General features: G+C 38.6%; 1 protein-coding gene across 3 annotated transcripts in view; it reads right to left on the reverse strand.

The window, feature by feature from the left end:
• Positions 1–25,231, reverse strand: part of Pak5 (p21 (RAC1) activated kinase 5) — a 297,256-nt gene extending 272,025 nt beyond the window's left edge. The window contains exons 1-2 of one of the 3 annotated variants that reach the window (XM_028884505.2): positions 24,908–25,230; positions 11,904–11,942 (exon numbers count right to left, since the gene is read on the reverse strand). The gene's annotated coding sequence lies outside the window, so the exon portion shown is untranslated. Of the gene's footprint in view, positions 1–11,903; positions 11,943–24,907 lie in introns of all 3 variants that reach the window. The other 2 variants (XM_028884504.2, XM_028884507.2) reach the window with 2 other exon arrangements.
• Between the last annotated feature and the right edge of the window lie 794 nt (positions 25,232–26,025).

Below are 26,025 nucleotides of genomic sequence, written 5' to 3' on the forward strand. Positions count from 1 at the left end.
CATAATTTCGTGAACTAATACCTTGTATTAAACATCTTTTCCCCCTGGAGAACACTGATGAGTATCGCTTTAATTACAATCGCTGCCATTATTTCTCTGGTTCTATTATTGTTCTGCCAGGTCCACAGTATAACAATGCAGTGAGTGGAGAATGTCATAGGAGATGACACATGGATCCTTGTGTCTGCTGCTGTTTATGACAGAATGAATCTCCTCACAGCTCTGATGTCTCCTTTACAGAAGCAAAATTACAGTATAAGAGCTATATAAATAAAAATATTATAGAAACAATAATTTGTTCTAAAATGGATACTCTGGTATAGAGAACATAAAGATTGAAATTATAATGATGGGGTTTTCCCTAGCTGCAGATTTCTCCCTATCCCCTTAATGGTACTTTCTGGAACTCACAAGATTGTCCCCAGCTAAGACTCATAGCAATAGAGGAGAGGGTGCTTGAACTAGCCTTCCCCTGCACTGAGATTGGTGTCTATCCTAATTGTCATCATAGAACATACATCCAGTGTCTGATGGAAGCAGATGCAGAGACCCACAGCCAAGCACTTGGCCAAGATCCTGGAGTTCAGTTGAAGAGAGGGAGGAAGGATTATAGGAGCAAAAGGGGTCAGGATCATAATGGGAAAAACCACAGACACAGCTGACCCGAGCTAGTGGGAGCTCATGGACTCTGAACTGACAGCTGGGGAGTCTGCATGGGACTGCACTAGGCCCTCTGAATGTGGGTGAAAATTGTGTGGCTTGATGTGTTTGTGGGTCCCCCGACAATGGGACCAGGACTTATCCCAAGTACACGAATTGACTTTTTAGAGCCCATTCCCTATGGTACAATGCCTTACTCAGCCGTGATGCAGTGGGAAGGAGTTATGCTCAAACTTGGTATGCCAGACTGTATGTTGAGTACCCAAGGGAGGCCTTACCCTCTATGAGGAGGGGATGGAGGTGGGATGGGGAGAGGTGGGAGGTGGGAGAATGGGAGGGAGGGGAAACAGGGATTGGTATGTAACAGGAATTCAAAATAAATTTAAAAGAAGAAATTGTAATGATGGTTTTAATTTTAAAATTAATTTATCAGTATTCTGTGTGTGTGTGTGTGTGTGTATCTGTATGTGTGCAGTAAAAAACAATTTTGTAGAGTTGGTTCTTTCTAACTTTATTTGGGTTGAACAGGGAATGTACATGGATCACTAGTCTTGCACAGAAAGTGCCTTTACCCACTGAGCCTACTTCCCAGGCTCTTAAAGGAGTATACCAGGCTGGCTTTGAACTCATGATACACCTGCATCTATCTCTTCAGTGTATCCTATTGGCATGTACCACCATCACTAGGTTAATTCTAAATCTGTAAAAACAAAAATCTTATCTAACTGAAAGGCTACCAAATGGGTATCAACGAAGAGTCTTTGTAGGTAGTTACTGAGTGTGTACCAGACAACTACTAAGCACAACTCATTTATCTGCTCATCACATATTCTGTATTGATCTCCTAGGATATGGCAGTTCCTAAAGAATGTCAGCCAGATGCACCTTTTAGGTCAGGATGGTGGCAGTTGAAAACAATAGAGATCTGTGATTGTTAATTTGTAGAGGAAGTAATACATTTTGTCAACTTGCACAGATAGTAAGGGTCCACACAGAGGCTGAAATCCAGGGCCCCCCAAACATTACAAATACTGTTTTACATGCAGGGAAATCTGAAGGTCAGTGCCTGCAATTTATATCAGACTTCAAAGCTGCCAGTTCCAGATTAAGGAAGTCACAGCAGGTGAAGCCAGGCATGACTGTGTGGTGTCCTGCATCAAGGTCCTTCCCTAAAGGGTCACAGAACAGTGAGGGTCATCAGCTACTTCTGTCACAAAACCAGCTGCCATTTTCAAAACAAATATCAAGTTGCCTCTGCTGTGAGAAATTAAAAGCTTTCATGGAAAGAAAACAAGGAAAGGAAAGAAGGCAAATTAGAATAAATACCTTCCTCACATTCCCCTGTATTTTCTATTCTCTCTGTGACTGGTCTGAAAGAATGTTTTCATGACACTTATTTTTTTAACTAGAAGAAACGGAAGACTTAAGACTTTCTTGGAGGAAAAAGTGAGGTTATATATTCTTTCTGAAGGCAAATCGAGAATTCTACAAAGCAATTGAAAGAATGAAAAGTAGCTAGCATTGCCAATTGACAAAGACTCTTTGCTTGCCTAATCTTTGTCAGACTCTTGGACCTACTCTTTTATAGCAAGGCCCCTTTGTGCACTTATAAAACCCAGCTGTAGAAAACTTCCATGCCAAGGGAGTTAGCAAGTCTTAGCACTCTTGGAGGCTGACCACCCTCCAACCTGCAGGCTATTTCTGATTGCCATGGGTGGTCTTCAGTAGGAATACTGTTACGTTAGTTGGCCTAGAATCTTGCTTTACTCACAACCCCACACAAGGTTTCTCTTGTTTGGTAATTTTTCATCCATTGGCCTCCATCTGCTCTTTGACTCTACAGTTCCAACTTCATAAGGTATATTTAAAGATAAGATAAAACTTTTCCTTGTTGCAAAATTCCATTGTCAGGGCCCTGATACATATTAAGACGCCTCTGAATAGTGCCTTTAAATTTTGAAAAAACGTTTTAACTTAATCATTGATTAAGTTTCCCTTTAACATAGTCCAGCAACACCAAGAGTATTACCCCATAAGGCTATGTGCAGAAAGAGGATAACATTCTCCAAGACTCAATAATGCAAAGCATTTCACAGAAAACAAATAAACATAGACAGGCAAGCCTAATGTCCCTACCTAATCAGTGAAATTATCATAAAGTACATAGCTGATGATATCTGTGGAGAATGCTGGATGTATCATGGTCTTAGAGGGCCTGAAAGTAATCAATAGTTAGGATTTTAAGTTTGCAACTTTCTCAAGCATCCATGAATATCCACAAACAAACAAAATAATGATTATATCAGTGTTAATGGATGGCAAGACTAGAGAAATAATGGAAACAAGGATCTAGTCTGCCACTAAATAACAATCAAAATAGTACATAGCAGCCACCAAAGTTAATTTCTAATTTGTCTTTCCCCAAAGTTGAACTGATATAACAAACAGGAGTCTGCGTAGGATACTCCAGCAGCAAATCTCATAAGTCACTGAGAGAAAATAGATTCTGTATGAGAAATCTCAAGGGGAGAGAGAGTGCTCAGGATAAGGGCTGGGTACATATATTTCATACTAGATTGGAGTGACACATCCCCAAAAGCTCACTCTAAGTTCATCTCCTTGAACATCATTTAGGATGCAATTTTATCATTGATTTTCCTCCCATTAAGTTAGATCTCAAATATGCAAATTAATTTTAATTTTAACTCCAGTCTAAATTGGTATATCAACACAAATCTATTTCTTACCAAAGCTCCAAAATAGAAACAGCCAGAACAATGGCAAATTAGGACACAAAGAGGAAAAACTAAAATCACAAGATGCTGGAAAGAAAGAATCTCTGTAGTGTCTTTGGTAACTTATGTAGTGTGCCTCTTCTCTCAGTTAACTATTTCCTTTGCTGTACAGAAGCTTTGTGGTGTCATTAAATCCACTTTCTAAATGAAGAACAAATGTCTAACAACCATAAAATCATTTATCCTCACTTACTATCAGAAAAATATAACCAACAATTTTACTGAAATTCCATTGCACCTCAGCAGAATTGCAGCCAGCATGAAAAAAAAATGAAAAAATGCTGTCCAGGATACAGAAAAAAGGTAACCCTTATATTCTTCTGGTGGGTATGTAAATTAATCCAGCCACTATGGAAGTTAGTATGGAGATTCCTTAAAAGACTAGCAACAGGTCCTCCATAGGACCCTGCTATACTGCTTCTGGGTATTTACCAAAGGGCTTCAAGTCAACGTATCACTGAGATACTTATACACAACTATAGCTATGCTATAGAATCAATCTAGGTATCCAACAACAGAAGTATTTTTAAATAAAGAAACTAGTTTGCATACACCATGAATTTTTGTCAGCAATGAAGATAGAGCTTTATCATTAGGAAGAAAATGAATGCGATTGGAGATCATCATAATAAACAAATTAAGTCATTCATAAAGATAAGTACTATATGTTTTCTCTCATCTGTGGCTATTTATAGACTTATATGTTTATAAAATCATATGTGTGTAAATGACATGGAAATAGAATCAAAACTGTATAGACAGCAATGGGACTAATGGGAGGATGGAATGTATGGGAGGGATATGTTCAAGGTACATTGTATGTTAGCATGAAAATGGTCTTTGGCCTCTATATGAAAATAAAATGTAAAAAGATAAATGCTTGTTTCATTTTAAATTACAATTTCTCAAAGATCCATGCAGTTTTGCAACATAGGTTAAGCACAAGGTATGGTGCTAGCAAGCCTTCAAGCTAACTTGTATCCAAACTGACTTCCACCAGCCACATTATGTTCCTGAGGACTTCCCCAAATCTCAGATGTTCGTAGTATATAATTAAGCTATCTTAGAATCAGTCTTCAACCAGTGACTGATAAAAGGTGGTCTATAAATGTTTTGGCTCTTTCATCTTTGGATAGATGAATTCTAAAACATGAGTGTTACACACTTTCCAGTTTTCCCAGTTTAATACTCCAATGTTGGTAACCTTTCTGCTATGAACTGGATATGTGCATCTCTCTGACATTTTTATGTTGGCACTTAGACCTAAAGATGGTCTTCAGAGATGAGGCCTTAAGGAGGTGACTGGATCATGAAGGCAGGATCCATATTTTTTAAAATAGCTGAAGATGAGCTTTTTCTGTTTTGTCTTCCTGCCCCAGGAGGATGTAGCCCTCTCTTGAAGCCAGCCCTTTATGGGTGCTGGTAATTTGACTTTGACTTTTTTCACCTTGAGATCTTTGATTTCCCAGACCTTTGAAAAACTGTTGGTTAATTTAAACAGAGTTATCTTAAATAACCTATACCTTTAGAAAATATTATACATGGTTACAAAGGCCATCTTCATGCACTTATATGGTGTACTTGGATAAAATTCCCTCACACACCACTACACTCCCCTTCTTCTGTTCCCATCATTAGACCTCAAAGTAACAAATTTCTATTATTTACAAACGGTCTAGTCTAGAGTATTTAATTGCAGTGCAGCATGGAACCAAGTCATGCTCCTTCACTGTGCTGTTTTCTCTCTCAATGATGCTCCATGAAGTTTCCAAATGATATACTTGCTCTTGAATCCCACCTCAAGTTCTGATCCTAGAGGGAATTCCAATCAAAATAGAAGAGGTCAAAGGACTCAGGCTTTAGAAATAAGAAAGTACTTTTTCCTATTGTCTTTTATGACTTCTTACAAGAATTAAATAAGATAGAATATAGAACTCAGAGAAATCAACTGCTATGAATAATGTCTTCATAGGATTCCAGTTATTGTTGCCAACTTTGCTCCAATTCTGAGGAATATCTTTTAACAAGCAAATAAATTTATAAAAGTACACATCAGTGATGATAAATGACTATGTTACTGCTCTATGTATACTTGAATCTATGTTTTAAAATGTATTCTTTGTGATTAAAAGAAATCATTTACTATGAAACTATGCTATGTTACACCAACAGCCAGTTCATACATTCTGTGTTTACTATGCCTCTTGCTTACATCAAAGGCCACCTCATGAGACAGAGTTATGTATAAAAATCCCAGAAAGAAATGTGTTCTTTGTTTGGTGATTGTTAAATTAATATTTTTTTAAAGATGTACCTGCATTTGGCTTTTTTAATGTTCTCTGTAAGGCTGCATAGTGACAAAATCACAAAACATACATTTCCCAGAAGAAATCCACATCTTTGGGTACCACAGGGCTAGTTTCTGCCCTTCCCTCAAATATCACCATTCTGGTATGGCTGATCTGACCCCTCTATTTGAAATCACACTTAGGACCTCCACCCATGCCAAACTTTCTGATCCCTTTATTCTCTCCATATTCTCCAGAGCATCATCAGCTGCTGACACGGAACACACTTACTTACAATGCTCACTGTATGCTCTCTGTCTCTTATTCAAAGGAGGGATTTACCTACTGTGTTCATTACTGTGGCCCCTACATGACCTAAAAACACATAAGAGAACTCTAAAGTTCATCTATTAAAAACATGGGTGACTAGTTTACAATAGCAATTGTACCATTTGTTTTCAAAATTTTTTTATCTAGTCTGTCAAAGGATAAAGCAGGCTTGTATAAGCACCACTTGAATAGAAAAATCTAATTGCATTCATTCACTTAAATTTTTGTTATTAGTGTATATGTTTATGTGTATATGTGTGGGGGTACATGGGGGTGCACCTCCTACTATGAGTATGTCAAGATAAGATGTCAGTTATCTCCTTCCATCTTTATGTGGGTTTGAAGGAGAAAACTCAGGTCAGCAGGCTATGCAGCAAATGCTTTCACCTGCTGAGCAATCTTTCTGGCCCGCTAGTTATTTGTTTTTCCCTTATCAGTTAAATAATTGAATTAGAACCAAAGGTTTTTCTGTTCTACAGTGGTGTCAACAGTCAGCGAAAACCCTGGACAACATAGAGAAAAAAAGAAGGACTCCTCAGTGGGAGGACTACATTTTGTGTTTAAAATAAAATTGAAGTCAGAAAATGGAAATCTCCTCTAACACTGGCCTTTTCTAAGCAAATAAAAACTCTAGGGACAGTTCTGGACTTTTTCTATCTCATTTGTTTTGCATTACTTTTAAGCAAAGTATAGTGATACTGTTATGCTTAGGTACCTCAGGTGATTCCCATGTTGATTTTGAGATTTTTTCCCACCCATTCTATTGGACACAAATCATTGGTAGGATTCCTCTCCACCATTCTATAGAACAAACATCATGTGAATGGCTACACTACATTATTCTATAGAGTGCACATGATGTAAAGGCCCTACCCCACCTTCTTTAGAATGCATATCATGTACAGTACAAGCCCTACTCCATTATTTTACAAAATGTACATCAGTTAGGCTCTGTTCTACTATTCTATAAAATGTACATCATGTATAAGACTCCTGTCTTAGTTACTGTTCTATTGCTGTGAAGAGACACCAAGCCAATTCTTATAAAAGATAGCATTTAATTGGGGACTTGCTTACAGTTTCAGAGGCTTATTCTATTATCTTCATGGCACAGAGCATGGAATCAGGCAAGAGTGGTACTGGAGAAGTAGCTGAGAGCTATATCCTGATGTGCTAGCAGAGAACGATAAAGAGAGACTGGGCCTAGCATGGGCTTTGAAAACCTCAAAGCCCATTCCCAATGAGAACTTCCTCCAACAAGGCACAAGTACTCCAAAAAGGCCAAACCTACTAATCCTTCTAATCCTTTCAAGAAGTTCCTCTTTCTGGTGACCAAGCATTCAAATATATGAGCATATGGGGGCCATTCTTACTGAAACCACTAGAGCATCTCTTTACCATTTTATAGAACTCATATCATGTAGAAGGCTCCACCTCTCCATTCTATAGAATGCACAAGGTTCCACTGCACCATTGTATATAATGAGCTTCATGCATAAGGGTCTACTTTACCGCTGCACACAACTGTATGTGAGTGTACTATGGCTTGACAAAATGATGTCATAGAACTATCCTGTCATCCTTTTAAGTTTTGATAATTCCTACCTCCAGCAAGCACAAGACTATATGATTTATTTATTTTTGGTTGAATTCAAGTAAAGTATAATAGAAACTTTAAAAAAAATGTGCATGGTTGAAAAAAAATGACTGCTGAAGCCAACTCATGCAAATGTTTTCAGCAAATATCTGAAATTCTACTTTTTAAAATAAACTGTATATTAACACAGTTTTCCCCAGGATACAATCTTTAAAATGTATCCTTTAAAAATATAATTTCTTCATATAAAATTGAGTACTGGTCTTTCAAGTTCTGTAAAGAATTGTGTTGGGATTTTAATGAGGACTGCATTGGACTTGCAGATTGTTTTTTGGTAAAATGGTCATTTTTACTATGTTAATCTTACCTATATATAAGCATGAGAGATCTTTCCATCTTCTGATATATTCTCCAATTTCTTTTTTCAAAGACTTGAAACTCTTGTCATGTAGGTCTTTCACTTGCTTGGTTAGAGTTACACCAAGATATTTTATATTATTTGAGGTTATTGTAAAAGGTGTTGATTCCCTCACATTATTTCTCTGCCCATTTATCATTTGGATATAGGAAAGTGACTGATTTTTTTTTAGTTGATTTATATCCAGTCACTTGATTAAAGGCATTTATCAGCTACAAGAGTTCTCTGGTAGAATTTTTGGGGTCACTTATGTATACTATCATATCATTTGCAAATAATGCTACTTTGACTTCTTCCTTTCCAATCTCTGTCTCCTTGATTTTCTTTAGTTGTCTTAATGCTCTAGCTAGAACTTCAAGTACTATATTGAATAGGCATGGAGAGAGTGGACAACCTTGTCTTGTTTATTATTTTAGTGGAATTGCTTTGAGTTTCCTCTCCATTTAAGTTGCTGTATATTGCTTCTATTATGTTTAGGTATGTCCCTTGTATCCCTGATCTCTTCAAGACTTTTATCATGAAGGCATTGTGGATTTTGTCAAAGGCTTTTTCAGCATCTAATGAGATGATCCTATGGATTTTTTCTTTCAGTTTGCTTATATGGTGGATTACATTGGCAGATTTTTAAATGTTGAATTATCCCTGCATCTCTGGGATGAAGCCTACATACAAAAAAATCCCCAGATAATTAAATCAATCTTGTACAATAAGAGAACTTCCAGAGGTATCATCATCCCTGATATCAAGCTCAACAAACCATATATTACTGGCAATGAAAACGGCCAGGTTGATCAATGGAATCAAATTGAAGACCCAAGCATTAATCCACACACCTATGGACACCTGATTTTTAACAAAGAAGACAAAATTATACATTGGAAAAAAGATAACATTTTTCAACAAATGGTGCTGGTATAACTGGATGTCAACATGTACAAGAATGTCAATCCATATTTTCACCCTACACAAAACTCAAGTCCCAGTTGATCAAAGACCTTAATATTAATCCAGATACATGGAACCTTATAGAAGAGAAAGTGGGAAATGGCTTTGAGTGCACTGGCACAGGAGGCAACTCCAAGACAGGACATCAATAGTGTAGACACTAAGTTCTACACTTAATAAATGGGACATCATGAAACTGAAATGTTTCTGTAAGGCAAAGTACACCATCAATAGGACAAAATGGCAGCCTACAGAATGGGAAAAGATCTTCACCAACCCCACATCTGATAGAGGGCTGATTTCTAAGATATATAAAGAACTCAAGAAATTAGACATCAACAAACCAAATAATCCAATTAAAAATGGGGTATCGATCTGAACAGAATTCTCAATAGAGGAATCTCAGATGACAGAGAAGCACTTAAGGAGATGTTCAATATCCTTAGCTACCAGTGAAATGCAAATCAAAACTACTCTTCCATCTTACACCTCTCAGAATGGCTAAGATCAAAAACACAAGTGACATCTAATGCTGGAAAGGATGTGGAGCAAGGGGAACACTTCTCTATTGCTGGTGGGAGTGCAAACTTCTACAGCCACCTTGGAAATCAGTGTGGCAGTTTCTCAGAAAACTGCATATCAATTTACTACATGACCCAGCTATACTATTCTTGAGCATATACCTAAAAGATGCTGAATCATATCACAAGGACACTTGCTCAACTATGTTCATAGCAGTTTTATTTGTAATAGCCAGAAACTGGAAACAACCTAGATGCCCCTCAACCAAGGAATGGATAAAGAAAATGTAATATATTTACATAATGGATTATTACTCAGTTGTTCAAAACAATTACATCAGGAAATTTGAAGGCAAATGGATGGAACTAGAAAAAAATCATCTTAAGTGAGGTAACCTAGACCAAGAAAGACAAACATGGTGTGTACTCACTCATAAGTGGATATTTGCTATAAAATAAAGGATAACTATGCTATAATCTACAGACCCAAAGAGACTAGGTAACAAGAAAGGATCATGGGGAGACACTCAGATCTTCCAGGAAGGGGAAATAGAATACATTTTATAAATGGATGGTGGGTTGGAATGGAACATAAGTGATCAGGTTGGGGGGTGCATAGGAGGAGAGTGCTGAAAGAGACTATTAGAAAGGTAAAAACCTGGTGCAAGAGAATCTTCCAGGAATCCACAAACATGACCCCAGCTAAGACTCCTAACAATAGTAGATACATAACCTGAACTGGCAATTTCCTGTGACCAGGCAAGACTTCAAATAGAGGGAGTGGGATACCAACCCAGCCACATAACTTTTGGCCTATAGTCTGTCCTACCTATTGTATATACTAGGGTAAGGATGGTCTAGAGATTGAAGTGAATGGCCAACCAATAACTAGTCTAGCCTAAAACCCATCTAAGAGACTAAGTCCACCCCTGACACTGCCTGGAGCACCAAGACCCACAAGCTGGATGATGCAGAGACCTAGGATAAAACCAAACATGACTGGAGAAAAAAAAGTCAATGTAACAATGCTTAATGATAGTCTTATATACTCATAGATTGGTGCCTAGCCTATTAGCTTAATTGTCATTAGGAAGGCTTCATCCAGAAACTGATGGAAACAGATGTAGACCCACTGGCAAACACTGGGTGGAAGTTGGGGAATCCTTCAGAATGGATGGAGGATTGTAGGAGCCAGAAGGGTCAAGGACACCACAAGAAAACTAGACATATCTCCCACATACTGAAAATCATGTCTAGATAATCTGCAATACTTACTACAATGCACATGTTAACAGTTGTTATAATGCATTACTTTGGGGGAAATGACAAGAAAACTGGCTGTACAAGTTCAGTATGGGTGTAACGTTTTTCAAATGTCTTATGATCTGTAGCAGTGGAATCCACAAGTATAGAGCCCATAATGTATGGACAGCTGTACTGTTTACTTGAGGCATGAATAGCTAGCCAAATGTAATTGGAAAATTGATTTGGCATTTATTTCTATATGTCTAAAACCTTTAGGATAATAGTGTTCTAAAAACTACATGGACAAGGAATGCTCTACATACTATTTCTATAAGATGTTTTCTTTAACTCTCTCTTCCTCCAATGTCCATATTTTTACAGTTTAAAGCACACTCAAGTAGTAACTGTTCCTACATTGGAAGAAGAATCTTTGTTTTATACAGTTCTCTCTCCCAGAATGTTTGCTTCCTGAACCAGTAAAATGTAATGAAGTTAAAAGTTAGTCCTTGTGTGAGACAGACTGCTGTTATAGCTAATGATTTTCACCTGTTAGCTGAGTTGCCACTTTCCCTAATCTTTTTAACTTAAATGATCATCATTAGAAGCAAACGCACAAAGTGATATCCAATGAACAGCTAAAGAGTTTCTAAATTGTGTATAATCCCTGCATTTTAACTGACAAGTGAAATTGATAATTGTTGTCTGTCAGATGTCTTATTTGGAACAAAAGTTTATTTGCTTTTTTTTTCCTTCCTCAATTCTCCCCATTACATAATCTGCTATTGAATAGATCATATTCATATAATCTATATTGGTTGCATGAAGTCTTCTTAATTAATTTAAAGAGTGAGATGCTGGAAGGGTAGGGATATGAAGTGGTGGTATAGTACAGTACCTTGAAGAAAAAACAAGGTACTTTTCATTGCCAAAGGGGAAAAAATGTCAATTCCATTTAAAAATAGTACACACTTTCCCACAACAGAACATTTTTTAATTGTAAGTAAAACTCATTTTTATAAAAGCAACAAGATACTGATTTTTCATTTTGATCATGCAGTTAAACATAACAGTGAACACAGCAGGGCAATGATGCCTTCACTTTACCTTTTCATGTAGAAATCTGAGGGCACAGAAATGCTGAACCTGAGGGTTTGAGCACATTGAGGAGTTTACAAAGATCAGTTAATTGAGTTAATCTTTGTTCCCCAAATGTTTTGAGTTTCATGCAAAGCTGCTCTGAGTATCTACTGAGTTGCTGTTGCCCTGCATTTATGGAATTTGGATGCAAATAAACCACTTTGGCTCTACTATAATGTCTAACTGCAGCACATTTGGCCTTGAATGACTTATTTGATAACATTCTTATAATTATTAATTAATGTGCATGGGGAACATATTTTAATGATTTTTTACATCTTGTTCAGTATGTTATCTGTAATCACAGAAATGTAGTCTGGTTTTCATATAATTTATATGCTGTTGGATGAGCTGTAAATTATGTGTGTGCCTTGTATTATGTGTGACAAGCTAGAAGCCAAGTTTAAATTCAAAGACAAAGCAAAGAACCAGCCTTCATCCATTTCATCTCCTTTGGTCCCTAACACCTTTATGATGACACACGCTTATATGTCCAAGTTCACTTATCCCTCTGATAAGCTTTTATGTAGCCCTATTATGGGTAGGAATCCTAAGAACGTAGAAGCCAGGTTCTAGATGCAGAGAGAAAGGCCATGAATGGGAGCACAGGCTCCAGGTGGAACATGGGCTCTTTGATGATGCAGAGGGTTGCTAACAGAGTAAGAGAGTTTGAAGAGCAGAGCAACATGTTACATGTGGTGACCAGAGGTGCTTTGAGTTTTTTATCTGTCTTTTTTGTAATATAATAATAAAAAAAATTACTTTATTTTTGTTCCTGCCATTTTCAAACCATCTTTTCTCATGGAAAAGTTTATAATGAATTATAAAGCACTATTGTTGGGGCTGGAAAAAAATAGGTCAGTGGCTAAGAGTACTGGCTGCTCTTCCAGAGGACCTGAGTTCAATTCAAAACACCCATATGGCAGCCCATAACCATTTGTAACTCAGTACAAGGGGACTTGAATCCCTCTTCTGGATGCTATGCATTCAGACAAACATTCATACACACAAAATAAAAATTTTAGCACCATTATATTTCCTGGATAACTACAGAAATTTTCACTTTTTTGATGGGGAGTTCAGTAGAATACAAACTGATCTAAGGGTTATATTTTAGAATTTTATACCAAAGTTATTTAAACCAAGTGTCCAGTATTTGTAGTGAGTTAAATTGAAAGAATCATACAACATATTAGATGTCAGGTACTCCTGAAAAAATGCCTAGAGCTGTGTTGTTGCCCAATCCATTCCAAACTATCCTTTTGCTTTTGCTAAACTGTTTCAGATTATACTTTGTTTACATCTTCTCTCTCGTGAGCATAGAAATTTCCCTCCAAAACTATTTGTATATGAGGATCACAAATTATCCCTGCTATAGGGAACCTACAGTGCATCATTCATATGCACACCACAGTGGGTGAACTGAGTAAACTACATCACAGAAAATGGTCATTAGGAAGGGTGATATTCAGTCCTATAGGCCTCTAATTCCTAGGGTAACAGACATTTTAGTTCCGTCTTTGGTTTTGTTTGATTCGGTTTTGGAAAATCAATGATGAGTCTGCCAGTCAGAGCACCTGCCTCTCTGGTGTTCAGTGGGTAGACTAGGCACAGAATAGGGTGGTGAATTGTAAGCATAGTCACCCATGGGCTGTGGCCACGATCTGAGCAAACAACCCTTGTCAGCCTATTAAGTTCTTGATACAGCTGTCTAGACTCTCAAGCTGATTCTGTACTTCTCTGTTTCTAAGACGTTTTCTGTGCGCATTTGGTTTGGGAAATTACCTCCCACATTTCTGGCAATTCAGAGGGTTTTTTTTTATTTAAATCCCATTTACTTATATTTATTTATTTATGTACCTATTGTGCGTAGGAGGTTACATATGCCTTGGTGTATGTGGAGGTCAGGTGAAAACTTGCTGGAGTTAGTTCTCTCCATTTATCATGTGGGTTCTAGCGGTCAAGAGGATCAAACTCAGGTCCTAGATGTGGTATTTTTTTTTATCCCCCCCTCTGTGGTATTATTTTTAAAGCAAGTGCCTTTTACCTCCCAGAGCATCTTCCCAGAGCATCTTGCCTGACCCTCCAGCCAATTCTTTTAGACCTCTGATAGCCTTCTAACAGATTCCTTTTATTTGAGATAGGTAATTTCTTTCATTTGCATGCAAACTTAGAGGCATTGCTGATACACCTGGCAGAATCACTGACACAACAGATAATCAATGGATGCTGTAACATGAATAATCACAACCTGAATGTGTATCATCATCACATTTGCAAAATCGTGGGGTTTGTGATTCTGAAATACTCAGAAAGAAATTGAAAGAGAAAAGTCACGTTTCTACCTGCCAGAGACCGCCTGTTTTCCGTCAGTGTTTGAGTTTTTCAATGTCACAAAGCACATATTCACAATGTGTTACATGCAGTCGAGTTGCCTGAGCACTCCCCTTACAACCATCTCATTGCATGATCCTCATAATGATCACATTCAATACCTCAGAGTAGTCCATCATCTATCCGACCTAAAATACTGCCATCAGCCCCTGACATTTAGTTATACACACTCTTCTAATTTTTAATATACATTATAATGAATAACCTTTTACTCAAATGTTGCTAGTATTTACTTCCTTCTCAAAGACTAAACACAAAATAAAAAGAAAGTTTTTTCAAACAATATGAATTTTAAAAAGCATTTACCAGATATCTTCACACTCGTCTCTCAGAAGGCTTTATGTAGCCTTCCTACTATGAGTAAATGAGGATGACTCTGTTGATACCTCTTGTCAGTATTGTTACTTTTTACTATTTTTAATATTTAATACACACCTCACTTTTATTTGTATTTCTATTATTAATAGTAAGAAGATGAAATAGGTGTTTCCACTTGTCTTTTTTTTTAATGTCTTGCTTTTGAACTATTTGTTTAGATATTTGGACAACAGAGTGATGTTGATTGTTTAGAATTTGAATAATTGTTCAGCATATTATCACATTAACTGTCATGGTTGATATCACTGCTGCTCAATATATTTGTTTCATTTAAAAATGTATATATTTGCATGCAACATATAATACTCAAATCTGTATTTTGTTTTCTGATTTCTTCCAGTGGCTTTATATTTAAGAATGCCTTCACCACATTTGACAAAATCCAACACCCCTTCATGATAAAAGTCTTGGAGCGATCAGGAATACAGGGAACATACCTAAACATAATAAAGGCAATTTACAGCAAGCCAACAGCCAACATCAAATTAAATGGAGAGAAACTCAAAGCAATTCCACTAAAATCAGGAACAAGGCAAGGCTGTCCACTCTCCCCATACTTATTCAATATAGTACTTGAAGTTCTAGCCAGAGCAATAAGACAACATAAGGAGATTAAGGGGATACAAATTGGAAAGGAAGAAGTCAAGCTTTCCTTATTTGCAGATGACATGATAGTATACTTGAGTGACCCCAAATATTCCACCCAGGAACTGATAAAGCTTATAAACACCTTCAGCAACATAGCAGGATACAAGGTCAACTCAAAAAAATCAGTAGCCCTCCTATATACAATGGACAAAGAAGCTGAGAAGGAAATCAGAGATACATCGCCCTTTACAATAGCCACAAAAGACATAAAATACCTTGGGGTAACACTAACCAAGCAAGTGAAGGACCTATATGACAAGAACTTTAAGTCCCTGAAAAAAGAAATTGAAGAAGATGTCATAAAATGGAAAGATCTCCCATGCTCATGGATAGGCAGGGCCAACATAGTAAAAATGGCAATTTTACCAAAAGCAATCTACAGATTCAATGCAATCCCATCAAAATACCAACACAATTCTTCACAGACCTGGAAAGAATAATACTCAACTTCATATGGAAAAAAAAAACCCAGTATAGCCAAAAGAATCCTGTACAATAAAACAACCTCTGGAGGTATCACAATCCCTGACTTCAAGCTCTACTATAGAGCTACAGTAATAAAAACAGCTTGGTATTGCCATAAAAACCGACATGTGGACCAATGGAATCGAATTGAAGACCCTGACATTAACCCACACACCTATGAACATGTAATTTTTGACAAAGAAGCCAAAAGTGTACAATGGAAAAAAGAAAGCATCTTCAACAAATGGTGCTGGCATAACTGGATATCAACATGTAGAAGGCTGCAAATAGATCCATATCTGTCACCATGCACAAAACTTAAGTCCAAGTGGATCAAGGACCTCAACATAAATCCAGCTACTCTGAATCTGCTAGAAGAGAAAGTAGGAAGTAGTCTTGAATGCATTGGCATAGGAGATCACTTCCTAAATATAATACCAGTAGCACAGGCACTGAGAGAAACAATCAATCAATGGACCTCTTGAAACTGAGAAGCTTTTGTAGAGCAAAGGATACAGTCAACAAGGCAAAGCGACAGCCTACAGAATGGGAAAAGATCTTCACCAACCCCACATCTGACAGAGGACTGATATCCAGAATATATAAGGAACTCAAGAATTAGACATCAAAACAACCAACAGTCCAATTGAAGAAATGGGCTTTAGAATTAAACAGAGAATTCTCAACAGAGGAAACCAAATGGCTGAAAGACATTTAAGGAATTGCTCAACATCCCTAATCATCAGGGAAATGCAAATCAAAACAACTCTGAGATACCACCTTACGCCTGTCAGAATGGCTAAGATCAAAAACACTGAGGACACTTTATGCTGGAGAGGATGTGGAACTCGGGGAACTCTCCTCCACTGCTGGTGGAATGCAAGCTTGTACAACCACTTTGGAAATCAATATGGCGCTTTCTTAGAAAATTGGGAATCAATCTCCCCAAGATCCAGCTATAGCACTCCTGGGCATATACCCAAGAAATGCTCAATCATACCACAAGAGCACTTGCTCAGCTATGTTTATATATCAGCATTGTTTGTAATAGCCCAAACCTGGAAACAACCTAGATGCCCTTCAACTGAAGAATGTATAAATAAATTGTGGCACATATACACAATGGAATACTACTCAGCAGAGAAAAACAATGACATCATGAGGTTTGCACGCAAATGGTGGATCTAGAAAAAATCATCCTGAGTGAGGTAACCCAGACTCAGAAAGACAAATATGGTATGTACTCACTCATAGGAGGATACTAGATGTGGAACAAGGATGACTGGACTGCTACTCACATCACCAGTGAGGCTACCTGTAAAACAGGACCCCAAGAAAGACACGGGATCACCCAATGACAGAGAAATGGATGAGATCTACATGAACAGCCTGGACATGAGTGGGATCAATGAACGGCGAGGGTCGAGGGAAAGAGAGCGGGAGATCCCACCTGGATCAAGAACAGAGAGGGAGAACAAGGAATAGGAGACCATGGTAAATGAAGACACATGAGAAAAGGAAGAAACAAAGTGCTAAAGAGGCCCACAGAAATCCACAGATACCCCCACAAAAGACTGCTGGCAATGGCGAGAGACAGCCGGGACTGACCTACTCTGGTGATGGGATGGCCAAACACCCTAATAGTTGTGCCAGAAACCCCATCCAAGGACTGAGGAATCTGGATGCAGACATCACACTAGGCCCCTGGAGGAGCGCTGGGAGTCTAATTATCGAGAAAGAGGAGGTTTATATGAGCAAGAATTGTTGAAAACAAGGTTGGATAAAGCACAGGGACAAATAGCCAAACGAATGGAAACACATGAACTATGAACCAAAGGCTGAGGGGCCCCAACTGGATCAGGCCCTCTGAAAGGGTGAGACAGTTGATTGGCTTGATCTGTTTGGGAGGCATCTAGGCAGTGGTATCAGGTCCTGGGCTCGCTGCATGAGATAGCTGTTTGAAACCTGGGACTTATACAGGGATGCTTGGCTCAATCTGGGAGAAGGGGACTGGACCTGCCTGGACTGAGTCTATCAGGTCGATATCAGTCCTTGGGGGTGGCCTTGATCTGGAGGTGGTGGGAAAGAGGGGTGGGATGGAGGGAAGTGGAGGGGGCAGGAAGGGGAAGAACAAGGAAATCTGTGGCTGTTATGTAGAACTGAATAGTATTGTAAAATAAAATAAATGAAAAAAAGAATGCCTTTACCTCAAGTTAATTATGTATTTTTTGTAGCTTTGCTTTGCAATTTCTTTATACATTTTTCGATATAGTTGGAATTAACTTTGGAGTCATGTAAGCTGTGGATTTTAGCTCAATGTTTTCTTCAGACGTAGTCTATTTTCTTGAAGTTTTTGTCACACATTCCTATTTTTTTAACGCATCTTTCATCTTTTAAAACTTGTTTGAACCTATGTCCAGGCTATTCTCTCCAACTGATGTATTTATTAATTCCTTCAGTAGCACTATGCTGCTATCATGCTTGAGTTTGATGATTAGATTTAATTTTATTTAAACAGAGGAAAAACAACCACATCCATCTCCACCTCCATGATGCATGCACGTACACACCTACACTATCCATGACACCTACACTATCCATGAAAAGCACATTTACCATTTTCAAACACCCATAAGTACACACAGCTTCTATGTACCCTCACCTACCTTTAGTCTCTGTATCTATCTACCTTCATCACCCACCACCATCCCCCAGCCCTGGACGCCATCCTTTGATTTAATTGTCTTCTGCTACAATATAACTATTTAGTCAGAACCATTTTGTTACTTTCTACCAAGCCACCTGCAAAAACTGTATAATAGATTTGGTGGGCGGGAGAAAAAAACTGTTTCATAATCTTTGTGTGTCTGTGTTTCTGACCATGAATAAAGTACGGTTTTCTGTTTCCTTTTTTCTTAGTTTTACGCATCTTGAGAAAAATTTCATAGCTTTCTGCAAGTGTTTAATATTCCTTTTTATTCCCAAGTACTCTATCTATGCACATTCCTATTTTTTCTCGATATTTATATACTCAGTTTCATGAATAGTGCTACTTACCAATATATGTTTGTCAATAAATGCTGGCATTTGGGGTAGCCTTTACTTTTGAAAATAAATTTTATAATCAACCACATTCCTAAATTCTAATGATCTAATTGAGAGGTTCAATTTATTCAACTCTGGGCCAATCATGTTTAACTGAAAATCAAGACACATTCTATGTTTTGGCTACTTGCATGGAAAACTTTACTTAAGCATATGAATTAGATATTTTATTATTTTATAAAATAACTTTTAAGGAGATTTTTTAAAGGAGACTCTATAGCTACTCTAGATAACAAAAGTATACGGTGGATTCTTACATTGAACTGTGCTGGCTTCCTTCAAGTATACAGTCTTTCCCAATCAAAGAATCATCCCTTGAATTAAATAAGACAAACAGTCTTAAATTTAATAAGATGTACAGTCATCTCTTGAATTCAATAAGACAAACTAGACAACAAAAGCATATATAAAGATTTTTGACTGGAATATGCCTTAAATAAAATCAGTTTTTCTCTTCTATTAATCACAACAATGGCCAGAGTGGTTTAAAGGAAAAAACAGAGCTCATGTGGATGGGTTCAGAAAGTGCATGTTCCTCTGTAAAAGAACAAATCTCCAGCTGGCGGTGGTGGCACACGCCTTTAATCCCAGCACTCGGGAGGCAGAGCCAGGTGGATCTCTGTGAGTTCGAGGCCAACCTGGGCTACCAAGTGAGTTCCAGGAAAGGCGCAAAGCTATACAGAGAAACCCTGTCTCGAAAAACCAAAAAAAAAAAAAAAAAAAAAAAAGAAGAAGAAGAAGAAGAAGAAATCTCCTTGTTTGTTAAGCATAAGTTTCTTATGATGAAAGAATCCTTAATAACTGGTTTATCAAATCTTCATTGTGCTCATGAGATATGTAGTGTTCTGTATTCTTGGAAGGATTAGATAACCCCAGTGAAGATTATGAGGAGGGTCGTAAGAAAGCCTAGCTCACAATCCAACCTTAGTAATTAATTGTATTATTGTCATATAATATGATTACTTATTAGTTTCTAGAAGGCTAAAGATCTAGTTTTCTGTTGTCTGAGACCGAGCATGATGATCAGATATGAAATACATATTTGCAGAACATGTATTGATGTACTTTTTTACAAAAGTCTCAGTTGCCAAAAAAATACTCTAATCCAGTTAACTGCTAGCAAAACTGATTCTTAGAAGATGCATTTGTTAAAGCCAAGATTACTCCTCTTTTGAAGTTAGAATGAGGTTCTAAATTGTTTTTTTCATGCTCGTAAGAGAAACACAGTTTCTGAAAAAAATAATGTCTTCAAATTTGCAAAGAAAAATGCTATGAGGCAAAGTGTTCTTTCCTTCACTCATTCATCAGACACAGATTGAGCAACTTCTGCAAACAAGACACAAACTTAACATGGCAAAGCTTGTAGGTATTAAAAGACCATATAAGTAACATAATATAAATTATGATATAAAGTATTAGTAAAGACAAAAATGTATTGAGAGAGCTGGGTTGATGAGGAGGAGGTCAAGTAGGTTTTGGACTGGCAAAACAAAAGTGTTTTGGATGTTTACGACAGCAGGTCATTGTGACAGCAGCATGAGGCCCATAATGAGCGAGGCTGGACAAGTATGATACAGTCCTAGCATTTCTGGAAACTGTAACAGGTGTCTGGGTAGCATTTTATGCAAGGAACTGATCTGATCCTATCTTCTGTAATGGGGTGGGGGACAAGCAAGAAACCAGAGTGAGTCTTGTTAGGAAGTTATACTCATGATCTAGGGAAGAGAATACGATTAGGAGTTTCATAGTGACATCAGAGATACCAATGTCTGAGAAAAAGATGTCAAAGCTTAAAGTAAAAGACTATGTGGCACTTTGGGGTGTTCAGGGCAAAGGAAATTTAGGTATCAAAGGTGACTCCTGCTATTCTGCCTAAATCATCTTCATAGACTCTGAATTATTTACCAAAATAAGAAAAGAAAAGCTGTGATATTTGGGCATCTATGGGACATCACTGGTCAATAAATCCAATAGAGATAACCCTGGTATAGGGCTTTTTGCTATCCTATGATAAGGGCATTATTGTCCTGTTATAAGGTAAGTCCAGTGTATGAGTGTGTGTGTGTGTGTGTATGTGTGTGTGTGTGTGTGTGTGTGTGTTTGTGTGTGTTTAAATGTAGGAAGTAATAAGCTTTAATGTGACTTTGCCAGAAAGTTTTTTATGCTAGCTATTTCTTCTCACATTCCCTCTGTTGCCACCCCCCATCCCAATATCACACTTCTTACCAAAACTCAGTGATGATTGAAGAAGAGGGAGAAGAAAGAGCCTGTGAATGACAAGGAAACAGCCTTTTCCAGTCAAAAAAAAAAAAAAAAAAAAAAAAGAGAGTTACACCTATGAACTTCAGCAATTGTAACAAGAACAAGACCTGCAAAAGCTCAAGCCCAACAAAATCCCAGCATGAATCAGGGAAATAGGTACAGAGTCCCGCACCCACCTGAAGAGATATTGGTACCTCTCAACTGCTGAGAGAGGGAGAGGTATTTTTCTTAAATGTTGTGATGTCTAGTAGCTCCAAAGCTCTCCAGAAGATAGCAACACACTGAATAATATATAGGCAGCATAAATTGGACTCCATGGGTTTTTTAAAAAATGGACAAAAAGTGGGATGGATCTGGTTGGGACTCAGAGAGAAGTTATTATAATCAAAATACATTGTATGAAATTCTCAAAAAACTAATAAAATATTTTAAACAATCTAAGTCAACCCCACAAGAAAGAAATGAAGAAAAAGATAAAAGAAAAAAGAAATCTATGGATAGTTGAGATAACTCAGGAGGTAAAGGTGCTTGCTAATGGGTCTAATGATCAGAATTCAATCCTTGGAACATACATTATAGGAGAAAATTGATTCTTGCTAGTCGGCCTCTGACCTCTTCACATGTGGTACACACACATAGACACACAATAAACAAATACATACATACATACATACATACATACATAACTGTTTTACAAGGTTAACCACCCTCCATTAGATTGCTCTACACCAATGAGTGTAGAAGTCCATAAAATGGACTCAGTTGTGTGTGTGTGTGTGTATATGTGTCTCATATATATATATATACATATATATGTATATATATATATACATACATAGATATGTATATATATGAGACAAATTTAGGAGGGGAAGGAAGATTAACTTGGGAAGATTTAGGGAGGGGAGTGGGGAATAAATATTACCAACATACATTTTATGCATGTAAGAAATTCTCAAAGAACTAATAAAAATATTTTTTAAAAATTGAAAATATTTTAAAAAGAAAAGTTATGTAGCATTTTATTTATTTATTTATTCATTTTGCTGTTCTTTTCACTGTTCTGTTTTGTCTTGTTAGTACAGCGAAAGGGGAGGAGAGTATGTAAAATCACTTAGGGGCATCTATAGAAGACCTAAGTCCCAGCTTGTTTCAGTTTCTGTGTGACACATAAGCGAGGTGTCTATGATCCTGCTCTTCACTATCATACTTGAGAATACAAAACTCTGATAAATTAGTTGGATTAAATATTCTTTGAAGTGTTTCCTGAACTCAAATCTTTCTTTATGTTTTGAAACTTGCTCGCACAGTATTGATGCTATCAATATTATAAGGAAGGTTAGTAAACTAAGTAAAATTCTGTCTCCCCCAAATTCATGACAACCCAGAACCTGTCCATGTGACTTAATTTGGAAGTTAGATTTTTGCAGATGTAATTGAATTAAGGCATAACCAGAGTAAGCTCTAAAATTCAGTGGAATTGAGGAATTTAGGAATTCCTTATATGAAGACTGAAATCTTGACAAATGAATAGACACAGAGAAGAGGCCATACAAGATGAAGTTAGAGGCAGAATGCCTGAGACTGTGAGAGCCTGAGTTGGGGAGCATGCACCCTTTCTAAAAGCACCAGAAGGTCACTCTGCTAACACCATGGTGTTGGACCTAAAATACCCCAATCTATAATACAATAAATTCTATTGCTTTAAGCTACCAAGTTTGGGGTGAATGGTTATGTCAATGCTAAAAAACAAACCAATTTGGAACACTTAAGTGAAAGCACGTGTCTTAATCTGACTTGTATAATCAACACATATAATATGGGTTCCAAACACATACATTTCCTTTTCAAAAAGGATGGCCACCATGTCCAGGTGCTTCATATTGTTAGCAATGCCCACGTTTACCCATTTACGTGGGCTTTGCTACTCACAGGACTGTATTGCTGATGAAGAAATTAAATAGCTTGCACAAAAATCACAGAGCTAAATACAGAAGAACTAGAGTTCAAATTTAGCTTTATCTCATCACCAAGAAAACACTGTATCCCCAAACACCTGCCTCTCGTACCTATCCAATGCAGCAAACTCTGAGGATGTAGAAGAGGCATTGATAACCTGGTTTTTAATGCCTATAATCGAAACTCACATTTTTTTAATTAAGGGATAACCTGCAACGATGGTACAATCAATCTGTTGTTCACAGAGGAACACAGTTTGTTCTAATACAAGTATTAATGAACTCGCCATCAACTTTACTGCTTTCATTAGAAGTTCTGCTTTGCACGTGTATATTCAAAGTCAAGGTCTTATCAGATTGGACATTTGCAGCTTTAATTTACTTAAATGCATTTCCTTCTTGCAGTCTCTGTTTCATTTCCATGATACTGACTCATTTGCCACCTAACAAGATCATAAGAATAGAGAGTGTAAGCGCAGAGGAAAGTATCTAAACTTCATAGTCACAGACAGATGCACAGCCTTAAATGATAAAACAAGAAATAAAGGCATGTTCTAAATTTACCTTTCCTCCCTCCCAGTGGGCCATGCTGATGATCATAACAGATACAAATGTAAGGTGTCACAGCTGTTGTTATAGAATGTCAACTTCAAGAAGGCTGGTGTGGGAGGGGCTTCTGCAAGGAGTACCTTGTCCGTCTGGACTCAAGTTAAAGAAGTTGCCACATGCCACCAAATCCCACTAGAGGATCTCTGATATTTTGTGAAAAAAGACCCTGTGGTCAGGTCTCTCCATTTCTCCAGAAGTATATTCAGTTTTCCAAGCTGTTATTAACTATTGACCATGACACTTTCTTCTGGTTTCTTTCTTTCTTTTTTTTCTTTATTTAAAAGACCTCACATAGCCCTGTACAAGGCTAGGGTTCCCTTAACTGAGATGTGAACGCTGGCAATTAACTTCTACCCTACCCCAACAGAAAGCTCCAGATACACACGGTTTCAAAAAAGGATGCTCACACTTGTGCTCCAAACTGGACACCGATAGTCTCGAGACTTTTTAAGTTTATCCTCTAGGAGGTTGACATTGCACACAATTTTAACCAGTTTGGAAGTGAGGTTCTCTTCCACATTCTGCCTACCGGTGCTCACCTGAAGAAGTTCTTTCCCAATCCATTGCTACCCACCAAGCGAGCAGACAGAGACAAATAACAAAGGAAAACACAGTCCCATAAAGGTTTCGCTATTGTATCTTGTGGTCCACACCTGCTAAAAGACAAAAACCATATGGGAACCCTGCCCTGGCAATGCATCCAGCACCCCCTGGGAGCAGCAGGCACTGTCGGCAGCACCATCGGCAGGGCGTGCGCGAGTACATACACAAAGAACTGGTGCCGGGCTTGCTAGCCTTTCGGGGTACCAGCAGACTCCTAGAGCTTGCATTCAGGGTGATCTCCTACGCCCTCCATCCCAGCATAAAAGCGCTATCCTTTATTTGACCGGTGAAGAGCCCAGGCTGGATGATATTGCATGGGTTGGGGGTTGGGGAGTGGGCGGACCCCGGATCCCTTGCCCATCTTCGGAGGACCCTAGCCTTTGGCATCTCCTAGGAGATGCACAATCAATTGTGCTGTCATAGAGGTCTCCTTTCGTATCCTCTCTGGGCAAAGCCAGATGCCCGGCGTAGCAGCCGTGCGCATCTTGGCAAGCGCCGCTTCTGGAGCCGCTACCCATGCAAGCCGACCTGCCCCGTGCGCCTGCCTACCTGGTGGCTGGCTGTCAGCAGCAAAGCCGCGGTGCCTCATCTGCTTCTCCTCTGCTGCTACATCTGCTATATCGCTCCGAGCGCCATGTTCCTGCTCTCCCCGGGCGCACGCTGGGGAACTACTACGGCTGGGTAGGGGCAAGGGGGCGGGGGCTAGCGGAGGGGGTGGGGGCAGAGCCAAAGCTTTCTACTCTCCTCCCAAACCTCTCCCAGCAACTGAGCATGCCCAAGCCGCCTGGTTTCGCCCCTAGGAGGACTGTCCGCTGAGACTACTCAGCTGCTCCGGGTTTTCAGGGCAGCCGGCTGTAAGAAAGCTGTAGCAATTGAGGGGGGGTGAAAAGGGGGAGTGTGGAGGGAGTGTCTGCACGCCGGAGCTGGAGAAAGCAGCCAATCGGATTACACTTTCCTTCTACCATCCCCCTGCGGGCTGCTCCTGCACGTCCCTTCCTCGTGCATCCCAGTTTGCCCAAATCTTGTGTAGGACCTTTGCGGAGCTGCGCTACATCAGGACGCTAGCTAGGAGCCTCTTTGCCATCCCTTGGTCCCGTGCTTCGCAAACTTTAATGAGTCTATGAATTGAAATGCAGATTCGGATTCAACTGACTGGCCCTGAGATTTTGCAAGCGAAATAACTTCCCAGGAGATATTTGGTGCCCTGCAGCTGCCTGGCCCTCTGAAAGGTCAGGAGGTGCAAGAATCAGAATCACCTTCTGTAACCTCTGCTCAGTCATGGCCTTTCATCAGCAATGGTCCCTTGAGCCAAAGGAGTTACCTTCTGCTTTGGATGGCGGCAGCAATTCAAGTGAAGGTGTCCCTGGGGATGCTGTGCCTTTCCTGGAAGGAAGCTCTGTAGGGCAGACACTGAAGACACATCTTAAGGTGATTGCTTAGATTAAGAATTTGGCATTTAGGAGAAGATGGACTCTTGGGCCAATTCACAATCGCTTTGATACTCTCGACTAGGAAACTCCAGGTCAGTTGACCTGTTGACCTGTTGTTTCATTCATGCCTGCACCAGTCTGCCTTGACTGCCTGCCTTCCCTGACCTGGACAAAACCTGGCTGGCTCAATGTAATGTCAAGACTGGTCTTGACAGTTAAGGAGACTAACTGGTTATG

This window comes from Peromyscus leucopus, chromosome 4 (assembly GCF_004664715.2).
Source record: "Peromyscus leucopus breed LL Stock chromosome 4, UCI_PerLeu_2.1, whole genome shotgun sequence".
Classification (NCBI taxonomy): Eukaryota; Metazoa; Chordata; class Mammalia; order Rodentia; family Cricetidae; genus Peromyscus; species Peromyscus leucopus.